Source organism: Loxodonta africana, chromosome 4, assembly GCF_030014295.1.
Source record: "Loxodonta africana isolate mLoxAfr1 chromosome 4, mLoxAfr1.hap2, whole genome shotgun sequence".
Taxonomy (NCBI): domain Eukaryota; kingdom Metazoa; phylum Chordata; class Mammalia; order Proboscidea; family Elephantidae; genus Loxodonta; species Loxodonta africana.
The window spans coordinates 181,566,736-181,580,656 of NC_087345.1; positions in this window are offsets into that span (position 1 = coordinate 181,566,736).

The following is a 13,921-nucleotide window of genomic DNA, read 5'->3' on the forward strand; positions in this document are numbered from 1 at the left end:
GCAAAAAGGCAGTTTTTCGAACAGAACAAGGGGATACTTCATGTTTTAAAGTCAGGAAAATTGTGCATCAGTGTTGTATCTTTTCACCATATTTATTCAATCTGTATGCTGAGAAAATAATCTGAGAATTGAACTATATGAAGAAGGAGGCATCATGAATGACGGAAGATTCACTAACAACCTGCAGTATGCAGATGACACAACCTTGCTTGATGAAAGTGAACAGGACTTGAAGTACTTACTGATAAAAATCAAAGATTACAGTCTTCAGTATGGATTGGACCTCAACAAAAAGAAAACAAAAATCCTCACAAATGAACCAATAAGCAACATCAGGATAAGTGCAGAAAAGATTAAAGTTCTCAAGGATTTCATTTTACTTGAATCCACAACCAATGCCCATGGAAGCATCAGTCAGGAAATCAAAGACCTGTTGCATTGGGCAAATCTGCTGGAAAATAGCTTTTTAAAGTGTTGAAAAACAAAGATGTTACTTTGAGGAAAACTGTGTGCCTGACCCAAGCCATAATATTTTCAATCACCTCATGTGCATATGAAAGCTGGACAATGAGTAAGGGAGGCCTAAGAAGAATTGATGCCCTTGAAGTGTGTTGGCGAAGAATGTTGAATATACCATGGACTTCCAGAAGAATGAACAATTCTGTCTTGGAAGAAGTACAGCCAGAATGTACATGAAGCAAGGGTGGCAAAACTTCGCCTCACATACTTTGGACATGTTATTATGAGGGATCAGTCCCTGGAGAATCATATCATGCTTGGTAAAGCAGAGGGACAACGAAAAAGAGAAGATCTTCAACGAGATGGATTGATGCCCTGGCTGCAACAATGAACTCAAACATAACTATGATTATGAGGATGGTGCAGGTCCGGGCAGCATTTCATTCTGTTACACATAGGGTCGCTACAGGTAAGAGCTGACTATATGGCAGCTAACAACAACAACCATAGTGTTTTGTAGTTTTCTTTGTATAGATCTTTTGCAAAGATAAATCTCTGGTTATATTTATTTCTAAGTATTCTATCTTCTCAGGGCAGATGTAAATGGCATTGATTTGCTGATCTCCCTTTTGAAGTTCTCTGTGTTGGTGTAGAGGAATCCAACTGATTTTCATATGTTTTGTCCTGTTACTTTTGGAAATCTTAACTCCAGTAGCTTTCTTATCGATTCTTTGGGGTTTTCTGTGTATAAGATCATATCATCTGTGAATAGCGATAGTTTTACCTCTTCTGAGCCAGTATGGATGCCTTTATTTCTACTCCTTGCCTTATTTCTCTAGCTAGGACTTCCAGCATGACGTTGAATAAGAGTGGTGATAAATGGCATCCTTGCCTGGTTCCCATTCTCAAGGGGAATGCTTTCAGTCTCTCTGCCTTGTGAATGATTTTGGCTGTTTGTTTTGTATAAATATCCTTTATTATGTCAAGGAATCCCCTCCTATTCCTATTTTGCTGAGAGTTTTTATCAGGAATGGGTATTGGTCTTTGGGAAGTGCCTTTTCTATGTCTATTGAGATGATCATGTGATCCTTTTGTTTATATGGTAGATTATGTTGATTGACTTTCTAATGTTGAACCATCTCTGCATATGTGGTATCAACCTCACTTGGTCATTGTCATGGATTATATTGTGTCCCCCAAAAATACGTGTCATCTTAGTTAGGCCATGATTCCCAGTATTCTATGGTTGTCTTCCATTTGTGATTGTAATTTTATGTTAAGAGGATTAGGTGGGATTGTAATACCACCCCTACTCAAGTCACCTCCCTGATCCAAGGTGAAGGGACTTTCCCTGGGATGTGACCTGCACCACCTTTTATTTCTCAAGAGGTAAAAGGAAAGGGAAGTAAGCAGAGAGTTGGGGACTTCATACCACCAAGAAAGCAGGACCAGGAGCAGAAAGCGCCCTTTGGACACAGGGTCCCCGCACCCGAGAAGCTCCTTGACCAGGGGAAGATTGAGGACAAGGACCTTCCTCTAGAGTCGACAGAGAGAGAAAGCCTTCACCTGGAGTCTGCGCCCTGAATTTGGTCTTGTAATCTAGTAGACTGTGAGGAAATAAATTTCTTTTTGTTAAAGCCATCCCCTTGTGATATTTTCTATTATGGCAGCACTAGATGACTAAAACAGTCATGTTGTATTATTTTTTTGATATGCTGTTGAATTATATTTGCTAGAATTTTCTTGAGAATTTTTGTGTCTATGTTCACGAGAGATATTTGTCTGCAGCTTTTTTTTTTTTTTTTTTTCTTGTGGTATCTTTGCCTGTCTTTGATATCAGGGTTATGCTGGCTTCATAGAATGAGTTCAGGAGTATTCCTTGCTTTTTTGTGCTCTAAAATAGTTTGAGTAATATTGGTGTGAGCTCTTCTCAGGAAATTTGGTAGATTCTCTGGTGAAGTTGTCTGGGTCAGGGTTTTTTTTTTTTAATTGGGAGTTTTTTTTTTTATCACCTCTTCAATCACTTCTTTTTTAATGGGTTTGTTTAGTTTTTCTACCTCAGTTTTTGTTAATTTAGGTAGGTAGTGTATTTCTAGAAATTTGTTAATATCTTCTAGGTTTTCAAATTTATTGAAGTAAAATATTTCATAGTATTGTGTTTTTTTTTTTTAATTTCAGTTGGGTCTGTTGTGATATCACCTGTCTCATTTCTTATTTGTGTTATTTGCTTCCTCTCCTGTTTTTCTTTTGTCAGTTTGGTCAATGGTTTGTAGATTTTATTGGTCTTTTTAAAGAACCAGTTTTTGGTCTTGTTGATTCTTTCTATTGTTCTTCTGTTCTCTATTTCATTTATTTCTGCTCTAGTCTTTATTATTTCCTTTCTTCTGGTGCTTAAGGGCTTCTTTTGATGCTCTGTTTCTATTTATTTGAGTTTTAGGGATTAATGTTTTGATATTGCCCTTTCTTCTTTTTGGATGTGTGCCTTTACTGCTATATATTAACTTCTAAGCACTGCTTTTGCTGTGTCCCAAAGGTTTAAACAAGATGTGTTTTCATTCTCATTTGATTCTATGAATTTTTTAATTCCATCTTTCATTTCTTCTATTACTCAGTAATTTTAAGCAAGATGTTCTGTTTCCATATATTTCATTTTTTTTCTTGGTATTTCTGCTATTGATTTTGCTTTTGTGGCATTATGATCAGGGAAGTTGCTTTGTATTATTTTGATGCTTTGGATTTTGTTAAGGCTTGTTTTGTGGACTAAAGTTTAGTCTATTTTGGAGAATGTTCCATATGTGTTGGAAAAGAATGTATACTTTGCTGCTGTTGGGTGGAGTATTCTGTACACTTCTATCAGGTCAAATTGATTGTGGCATTTAGATCTTCTTCATCTTCACTAAGTTTCCTTCTAGATGTTCTGTCCTTCCCTAAAAGTGGTGTGGTGAAGCCTTCTACTGTCATTGTGGAACTATTTGTCTTTTCAGTGCTGTTGTATTTTGATTAAAATATTTTGGAAACCTGGCGTAGGGTAAGAATATATTTATTATGGTTAATTTCTCCTGGTGTATTGCCCTTTTAATCATTGTATGGTGTCCTTCCTTATCCTTTATGATGAATTTTGCTTTAAAGTCTATTTTATCAGAGATTAATATCTTCACTCCTGCTCTTTTTTGGTTATTGTTTTATTGATATATTTTTTTCCATACTTTGAGTTTTAGTTCATTTATGTCTTTGTGCCTAAGGTGTGTTTCTTGTATTGTGGATTGTGTTTTTTAGTTCATTTTATCACTCTGTCTCTTTACTGGTTCATTTAGGCCATTTACACTCAGTGTAATTATTGATAGATGTGATTTTACTGCTGTCATTTTGTTGGTGTTTTTTTTTGGTGTGGTATTCACGGTTTCTTTGTTCTGCTTAATTTTCTGGGTGGAGTTCTTTTTGTTTATGGACTTTCTTTCATTATTGTTGATTTTATATTTGCTGAGTCTTTTTGTTTTGCTTCTTTTTTATTTTGATGGGTAGGTTTGTTAGTTTCCTTTGTGGTTACCTTGAAATTTACCTCTGTTTTTCTAAGTTTAAACCAGTCTTTTATTTTTTGATATTGTCTTGATTTCCTGTCCATATGGAAGTTCTATGACTACACCATTTATTCCCTCTATTTTGTTTTGACTTTGTTGTCATTTACATTTCACTGGATATATAATTCTTGGCTGGCTTTTTTTTTTTTTTTTTTCTTTAAGGCTTTGTATATGTCATCACATTGCCGTCTTGCCTATGTGGTTTCCGCTGAGTAATCAGAGCTTAGCCTATTGATTCTTCTTTGCAGGTGACTTTTTGTTTATTTTTAGCTGCTCTCAGGATTTGTTCTTTCTTCGTCACAAGTTTGATTATATGTCTTGGTGACTTTCTTTGGGGTCTATCCTGTATGGGGTTCATTGAACTTCTTGGAAAAAAAATCTTCTCATCTCTCATGATATTAGGGAAGTTTTCGGCCACCAAATCTTCAACAATCCTCTCTGTGTTTTCCATTATCCTCCCTTGTTCTGGTACTACAATTACTTGTAGGTTTTTACTCTTAATAGTATCCCACATTATTCTTAGTCTTCATTTTTCTTCATTTCTTTTTCTGATTTTTCCTCAAACAAATTGATGCCAAGGGATTTATTTTGAATCTCACTAATTCTTACTTCCATTGCCTCAATTCTATTCCTATGACCTCCTATTAAGTGTCTAATTCTGAAATATTTTTTGTTTATCTTTTGGATTTCTAGTTACTGCTTTTGAATGGTTTCTAGCAGCCTGTTTATTCTGTCATTTTGTTCTTTTGTTGTTTCCCTGAATTCTTCTATTGCGTTTTGTGTGTGTTCCTTGGTTTGGTCTGTGTTTTGCCTGATCTCCTTCTTGCCCTCTTGTACAGCAAGAATCTTTTGAATTTTTTTATCAGGTAGTTCCATTGAATTACCTTCCTCTGCAAGATTTTCTGGTTATTTATTTTGCTTGCTTGCTGGAGCCATCTTGTCCTGCTTCTTTATGTTATTTGATGTTGACTGTTATCTCCAAATTATCAAGAATTCTTTATATTAATATATTGGATTGTGTGTTTGTTTACTGCATCCTGAATTTTTGTTTTGTTTTATTCTGATATGCCCAAATAGACTGGGTGTGTGTGCTACTCTGGTTGTTAATCTGGACACGTTGAAGCTCTCAGCCCTGTCTCCAGGTGGGTGAAGCAGCTACCACGTGTGTAAGCCCAAGAGTCTGCTCACTTTTCTTGCAGGGCTTCTGAGGATATTTTTGGTGAGGTGATGAATCTGTTCTTCTGCTTACTTGGCTGTGGGTGTTCTCCCTGGTCCTTGGGTTGGATGTTGTGTGTGCTCCTCTGCTTGCCAGTTGATTGGGGCACTGGTACCTGCGTCACTGGTCACCAAGCGTGTGGTGCATATACTCTCACTTACAGTCCTGGGTAGGCAGGGTTGCATGGGGGTGCTTGGAGCAGGCACAGGTCTCTGGTTGCAGTGGGAGGCTTTTAAGTGGACAAGGCAGGGTTCTGTCAGCTGCCCCTGGGTGTCTGTATGGAGGACACGCCCCATCTGCTAAAATGCAGTGTGGAGGGGTAATGTAGCCCGTCCTTGGGCATCTGGTGCCATTGGCTGGAGGGGTTGAAGGGCACCACTGGTTCTCAACCCCCCATTGTGAGCTGCTAGATGGAGTGGGTGGTACCACCGGCACTCAGACCCTCAGTTTGGGTGGGCGAGGCCCATATTTAGGGGGTGGGGTAGTGCCAAATGCCACAGATCTGCAGCGACCACTTGGCTGCTGCAGGTGAAGATAGTCTTCACCTGTGAACCCTGCCCATTTTGTCTTAACGAATGTGTGCTATACCAAGTCAGCCAGCAAGGCACCAATGTGGGGGATTTGTGGGGGTGAAGGGTGCTACAAGTCTGTGGATCTCCCTATGCCAGTTGCTGGGTAAAGGGGTTAATGCCTCTGGACAGGGGCTGTGAGTTCTGGCTTAGGGTGCTTGGCAGTTTGAATGCCACCAGACTGGTTTTTGGAGCAAGGAGGGGGATGGGTGAGGGGGAAGAGAATGCTCCTCAGTCATGGAGCTGTGGTTGGGGAAAGGCTGTGATAAGTGCAGTAGTTTGGGAGCTTGTACTTAATTTTTCAGGTCTGGCGTCACTCCTGTTTGGTTCTGGAGGTACGTGCAAAGTTGCTTCTGCTCAGCTGCACCAGATGAGGTAGCTTTTGGCTTGAGGTACTGCTGCTTGCCTCAATATGTCCATGCTGTGCAGACTCAGCTAGCAGGATACCAGCGATCCGGCAAGCCATAATTCTCTGTTTGTGCGGTTTTGAATTTCTCTCCTTCCACCTGTGGCTCAGTTTGATTCTTCAGCTTCGTCTTTGATGTTTAGGGTTCCTAGATTGTCATACATAGTCAATTCACTTCTTTTTTCAGGGCTTTATTATTTAATGACACAAAGCATTTGACTTTTCTGCCTTTGGCCTTGCCGCTCTCTAAGAGTTGATTTTAAAAGTTGACAGAAAACATTGTATCAAATAATCAGTTTCAATTTTGATTTAAAGGAGGTTGTTAATCTCAAAAATTAAATTTTCACCTTGGAATATACCCTAGAGAAGTAAGAGCCCTCACACGAATAAATGTATGCACACCCATGTTCATTGCAATGCTGTTTACAATAGCAAAAAGATGGAAACAACCAAGGTGCCCATCGATGGATGAATGGATAAACAAATATGATATATTCACACAATGGAATACTACGTAACCATAAAGAACAATGATGAATTTGTGAAACATCTCATAACATGGAGGAATCTGGAAGGCATTATGCTGAGTGAAATTACTCAGGCAAAAAAGGACAAATATTGTATGAGACCTCTATTATAAGAACCCAAGAAAAGGTTTAAACAAAGAAGAAAACATTCTTTGACAGTTACGAGGAGGAGGGAGGGAGAGGGGTATTCACTAATGAGATAGTAGACAAGAATTATTTTAAGTGAAGGGAAGGACAACATACAATACAGGGGAAGCCAGCGCAACTGGACTAAACCAAAAGCTAAGAAGGTTCCTGAATACAACCAAACACTTCGAGGAACATCGTAGCAGGGGCAGGGGTCTGGGGATCATGGCTTCTGGGGACATCTAGGTCAATTGGCATAGCAAAGTGTATTAAGAAAACATTCTGCATCCCACTTTGGTGAGTGGGGTCTGGGGCCTTAAAAGCTAGCAAACGGCCATCTAAGATGCATCAATTGGCCTCAACCCACCTGGAGCAAAGGAGAGTGAAGAACACCAAAGACACAAGGAAAATATGAGCCCAAAAGACAGAAAGGGCCACATAAGCCAGAGACTCCATTAGCCTGGGACCAGAAGAACTAGATGGTACCCGATTACCACCAATGACTGGCCTGACAGGGAACAAAACAGAGAATCCCTGACGGAGTAGGTCTCAAATTCTAGTAAAAAGACCAGACTTAATGGTCTGACTCAGACTGGAGGAACCCCAGAAGTCATGGTCCCCGGACTCTCTGTTAGCCCAAAACTAAAACCATTCCCAAAGCCAACTCTTCAGACAAAGATTAGACTGGACTATAAGACATAAAATGATACCGGTGAGGAGTGTGCTTCTTAGCTCAAGTAGACACATGAGACTATGTGGACAGCTTATTTGTCACCTGTTATTATTCTTTAAGAACAGAAAATGTGGAAGGAATTCAGAATAGTCACAAGATGAACTGTTCTATCAAAAAAAAAAAAAGGGTTGAAGACCTACAACTCAGATTACCCTGATGTATGATAATGAGTTGTAGTTGACCTGACCGCAACTGGTAAAACTAGTAATAACAATACTAAATATATATGTATTTTTAATTTAATGGTGTTTGACTATTTGCATGACTTCCAAGTTAAAAAAAAAAAATATTCCATAGCAAAAGTGAGTGCTGTCTCAAGACAGATGTGTCTCCATGCAGTGTGGATCAGAATCTTTCTATAAAACCAATGATGTCATGGGGATAAGGCATACCAAAATAATATATACAATTGATATTTTTGTATTTAACATCAATGATCCTCTCTCACAGAACCTCAGAAGATGTACATAAGTTCAATTATTTAGCGCTATTTGATGTTCTATAGTTGTCTTTTAAGTTATGGATTGCTGCCTCATTTTAATACATGCTGAAGTATAAGGAGATTTTATTTACATAGAATAAAACATTAAGGTTTAAAATAATGACGTTCATAAAATTGTACAATAAGAAAAGTGGCGTTTCAGAAGGAAACCGGTTGTACTTTGGATGTTATTTGAATTCTTCTTCAATCTTACCCATAATCAACTAAATTATACAAAGTACACCCCTGATGGGACATTAATTTTTATTTCATTTTTTTCTTATTGACAGGAAACGTTGAAAAAAGTATTACCTTTGACTATATCATCATGTTGTTGTTGTTAGGTGTCGAGTCAGTTCCGACTCGTAGTATCCTATCCACAACAGAATGAAACAATGCCCGGTCCTGCGCCATCCTTACAATCTTTATGCTTGAGCTCATTGTTGCAGCCGCTGTGTCAATCCACCTTGTTAAGGGTCTTCCTCTTTTCCACTGACCCTGTACTCTGCTGAGCATGATGTCCTTCTCCAGAAACTGATCCCTCCTGACAACATGTTCAAAGTATGTAAGACGCAGTCTCGCCATCCTTGCTTCTAAGGGGCATCCTGGTTTTACTTCTTCTAAGACAGATTTGTTCATTCTTTTGGCAGTTGGAATATTCAATATTCTTCACCAACACCACAATTCAAAGGCATCAATTCTTCTTCGGTCTTCCTTATTCATTGTCCAGCTTTCACATGCATATGATGTGATTGAAAATACCATGGCTTGGGTCAGGTGCACCTTAGTCTTCAAGGTGACATCTTTGCTCTTCATCACTTTAAAGAGGTCCTTTGTAGCAGATTTCCTTAATGCAATGTGTCTTTTGATTTCTTGACTGTTGCTTCCATGGCTGTTGATTGTGGATCCAAGTAAAATGAAATCCTTGACAACTTCAGTCTTTTCTCTGTTTATCAGCATATAAATCATACATATGATGAGTATAGTTAATGTTGGTTGATCCAAAAGCCAATGGAATAAATTATTTATTTCATGGACCCTTCAAGTAACAATGGTTTTTTTTTTTTTTTAAGTAACAAAGAAGTAAAGAGAGTGACTAAATGTTATTAGATAGAATTATAAAAATTTTAGATTTTTCAATTTGAGTCAAGGAGAGTTCTGTAACCACTTTAAAATAGTCATCAAGCATATCCAGATTTTCACCACTTTGAAACTTAGCTGTAATAAGGATTACAAATTTACTTTTAAGAGCTAGTTAACCAATATATCTTAAACTTAACAATTCTTAAGGCTGGAATCATTTCAGTTTTTGCCAGCAATAAAAAAAAAAAAAATGCAAAGGAAGTAGTTTTGTGCTTGAAATTCTTGATATTAACAAAAACTTAAATGAATTTCCATGGATTTCACATGTTAAAAAAAAGAAGCCTTTAAAAAAAATCTGTAGCATAAATAATTTTTTGTATGTAGATGGTTAGCTTAATTATACAAAGTTTATTTTTCTTTTGTTAAATTTAACTCTTTCAATATAACACATTTGCAACCACTGGCCAGTAATTATCTTGTAACAGGAACTTTTGATGGGCCTGTTCACAAACTCTTAGACAACTCTCAGTTTCAGTTATAACAGAGCTTCCATGCAAGCTCTAACTGACATCATTCCACCTGAAGCATATACTGCTTTTTACTGCACAGCCTTCTATAAAATCACAGGAACCCATTCAGCCCGTACTTTCAGTCTAGAACAAAGGAAGTTCACATCCCTGGAGCACAACTCTTAACAATGGGGAACTTTGGTGATGGATCAATGACACTATCTCTCATTCATTGGATGGACAATCCTGGGAGACATTCTGTATACTTAGAAGTTCTGGCAGAATTGAGCCTCCCTTCAAAAAAAAAATTTTTTTTTTTTTTGCCTATATGAGTGACTTCAGTATAAAATCTTATTTTGTCATTTTCTTCTTTTCTGTCTTACACTCCTAGACCCATCACTTCTGGTTTCTGGATCACGTCTCTAATAAACTACCTGCACTGAAGTCCTTGTCTCAGTTTCTGCTTTCATGGAAAACCAAACTATTGAGTCCCAGAAGAGGCCATGGAAAGTACATCATGACAAGTTATCATGGATTAAGGTTAATATAATCAGGTTGTAGCAAATAAGCTAAGAGCTGGAATATATGAAGGATCAAGATCAGAGGAAGACTCACTAACAACTTGTGACATGCAGATGACAAACATTACTAGCTGAAAGCAAAGAGGACTTAAAGCACTACAGCCCTCAGTATGGATTGTACCTCAATATAAAGAACACAAAAATTCTCACAACTGGACCAATAAGCAACATCATGAACAATGTAGAGACTATTGAAGTTGTAAAAGATTTCATTTTACTTGGATTCACAATGGCCAAGAAAGCAGCAGTCAATAAATCAAATGACATTGCAGTGGACAAATCTGGTGCAAAAGACTTCTTCAAAGTGTTAATGAGCAAAAGAAGTCACTTTGAAGACTAAGATGTGCCTGACCCAAACCATGGTATTTTCAATCACCTCATATGCACACAAATGCTGGACAGTGAATAAGGAAGACTGAAGAAGAATTGATGCCTTTGAATTATGGTACTGGTGAAGAATATTAAATATACCATGGACTGCCAAAAGAACAAACAAATCTGTCTTGGAAGAAGTGCAGCCAGAAGGCTCCTTAGAAGCAAGGATGGCAAGACTTCATCTCATATACTTTGGACATGTTATCAGGAAAGACCAGCCCTTGGAGAAGGACATCATGCTTGGTAAAGCAGAGCATCAGTGAAACAGAGGAATACCCTCAAAGAAATGGGTTGACACACTGGATGCAACAATGGAATAAATCCTAGAAACCACTGCAAGGATGTGCAGAACCAAGAAATGTTTCATTCTGTTGTTCATATGGTCGCTAAGGCATCTAGTGCTGCCATAACAGAAATACCACAAGTGGTGGCTTTAACAAGGAGAAATTTACTTTCTCACAGTCTAGTATGTTACAAGTCCAAATTCAGGGCATCAGCTCCAGGGAAAAGCTTTCTCTCTCTCTCTCTCTCTCTCGGTTCTGAAGGAAAGTCTTTGTCTTCAATCTTCCCCTGGTCAAGGAGCTTCTCAGGTGCAGGGACCCCGGGGCCAAAGGATGCTCTCTGCTCCTGGTCCTGCTTTCTTGGTGGTATGAGGTCCTCAACTCTCTGCTTGTTTATCTTTCCTTTTATCTGTTAAGAGATAAAAGGTCACGCAGGCTACACCCCAGGGAAAGTCCCTTTACCTTGTAGCACGGAGGTGACCTGAGTAAGGGTGATATTACAATTCCACCTAATCCTCTCAACATAAAATTACAATCACAAAATGTAGGACAACCACAGAATATTGGGAATCGTGGCCTAACCAAGTTGATACAGTTTTGGGGGAATAATTCAATCCATAACAGACTGAGGCCTGGAAGGAATAAGATTATAATATTGGGATAAGACAAGGAGCTGTATGGAAGCTGAATGTGAATGGATCTGTGGGCAAAATTGTGTGAGTTAAGCCCTCTAGAGAACATTTTCCCAGAGAAGCCTTCCTGTGGAGGTGAGCCGGTCTCTTCTTAGCCACTGTTGCTGGCACAAGACACAACAGTTTTATAAGGAGACTTACCGTGGTGAGAAAGAAGGAGGCTATGCCAGTGATCTCTCTCACTAAGGCTGTTCCATCTTCTGCAACTACTGAATGACCAACTTGTCTACAATAGACACCAACCAACTCTGAGCTCCCAATATGTCATTATCACTTGAGGTGGTTGACCAGGCACTTGGGATTATGTGGATTCCAACCTGGAAGGGGCAGTGATTTTTCCTTATGGGAATTGAATGCAGCTCCTGCCGCAAATCTTGTTCACACTGCCTCTGCTGGTACCACTATCCAAGAATGCCTAATTAACTATTTGGGGATCCTGCCTAACATCATCTCAGACAAAGAGTCTCATTTTATAGCAAATGAGTTGCAATGATGTACATCTGACCATATGAATCAATTTTGATTCTAATATACACCAATAAAACCTGTAAACAGCTTGCAATACCTGTAAGCAGGATAAAGGATGTACACTGGATTAGTTGCTGACCTACAGGGCTGTGTCCTCAAAAGCTGGAATAAATAAATCCAGAAAGAAAGATAGAAATAGGCCTTGTCTCTCTCATAATCACTTTCAGCGGACCACTTACAATGTATCTGCTTTCCATCTACACAAATTAAACCTCCACTGATTAGAAGCCCTGGAGTTTTAAGTTGGAGAGAGAGTCTTTGTTTTCACCAAGGTCTTCAGCAAGAATCCCAGTAAACGTAAACCTGTCTGTTCCATGGTTGCCTTGCATGTTCATTCCAGTAGACCAGTAGGCAACATGTATTTAATCTACTGGCAGGGGTAATCAGCCTGGATTATCAACAGGAGCTAAGATTGCCGAAACACAAAAGGACAAGAAAGAGTATGTCTGGAGCTTCAGAGGTTTGGGGGAATCTCTTTTGGTAAATTCACGTTAAGTGACATATGAATGGGAAATGACACCAAAAGTGGCTTGATAAAGCAAAAAACTCAGGGCTCAGATGCCTCAGGGATATCAGTTTATATCATCCCACCAGACTCAAGATTTCTATGAGCTAAAATGCTGGTAAAAAGTGAGAGCAATCAACGGGTGTAAGAAAAAAGGAGATGATAAATATTGACTAAAGCCCTAGAGCCAGCAGCAGCATTAGGGATTCAGGAATGTTCTACTAACTTTTCTGTGAGAAAATTTACAGAGATTTTTATACAGAAATTGAGGCCAGATACCAGCTTAAAGATTATTTGAAAGAGCAGGGTCAATATGGGGCACAATGAACTAATCAGAGTGGGAGTTTTGGTGTCACACTTGCAGTGTAGCATTCCACGCAAGCTCAGACTCACACTGAGACATCCCACCTCAAGTCTTTCCAATTTTGCCAGAGTCATCTCTGGAAACAAGGGATTCTACTCAATCCTCATGTAAGTTGAGCCCACAGGTGCAACGTAGTGCATGTCCTAGAGGCACCTTCAAACAATGGCGAATAGTAGCTAGTGTACAAATAAATGCCCTATCCTCTCATCTTTGCACAGACTATTCTGTGAGGGCGTTCTCTAGTTCCTTATGTTTCTCAGAATCCCATGTAGAATAGAGTTGCTTTTTCAAGAGCTGTTACCTTTAAATGCTCCCCATATTGACTTCTTTTCCCTGCTTGTCTCAATCTTGCCATTCCCTCGCTGTTGCTCACTGAAACACCTCCCAAATAAATCACCCTGAACCCAAGTTCTTGCCTTAACTTTGCTTTTCAGGGGAACTCAAATGTCTGTCTACTGGTTTGAAAAAAAAAAATTATATAGTAACCTTTTAGTTAGTACTATTAATAGATCAATACATACCCTAGTCTTTTAGATTTTAATAACACAGATTTATTCTTGGCTCCATCTCATACCAACCTCTAAGTAGATAGGCTTTACTGGGAAAATTGCCAAATAGTTTATACATGGAACTGAGATGGTAAGTTAATGTGAGGTAGAAAGAAGACAGAACATATCATTTTTTAACAACCCAAGTAAAAGCAAAACCCTTTGGTGTCGAGCCGATTCCAACTAATAGTTACCTATAGGACAGAGTAGAACTGCCCCATAGGGTTTCTAAGGAGTAGCTGGTGGATTCAAACTGCTGACCTTTTGGTTAGCAGCCAAGCTCTTAACCATTGTGCCACCAGATCTCCAAATTTTATCATCCCATTACTGGAAAAATAATAATTGTCAGAAAAGTTAGAA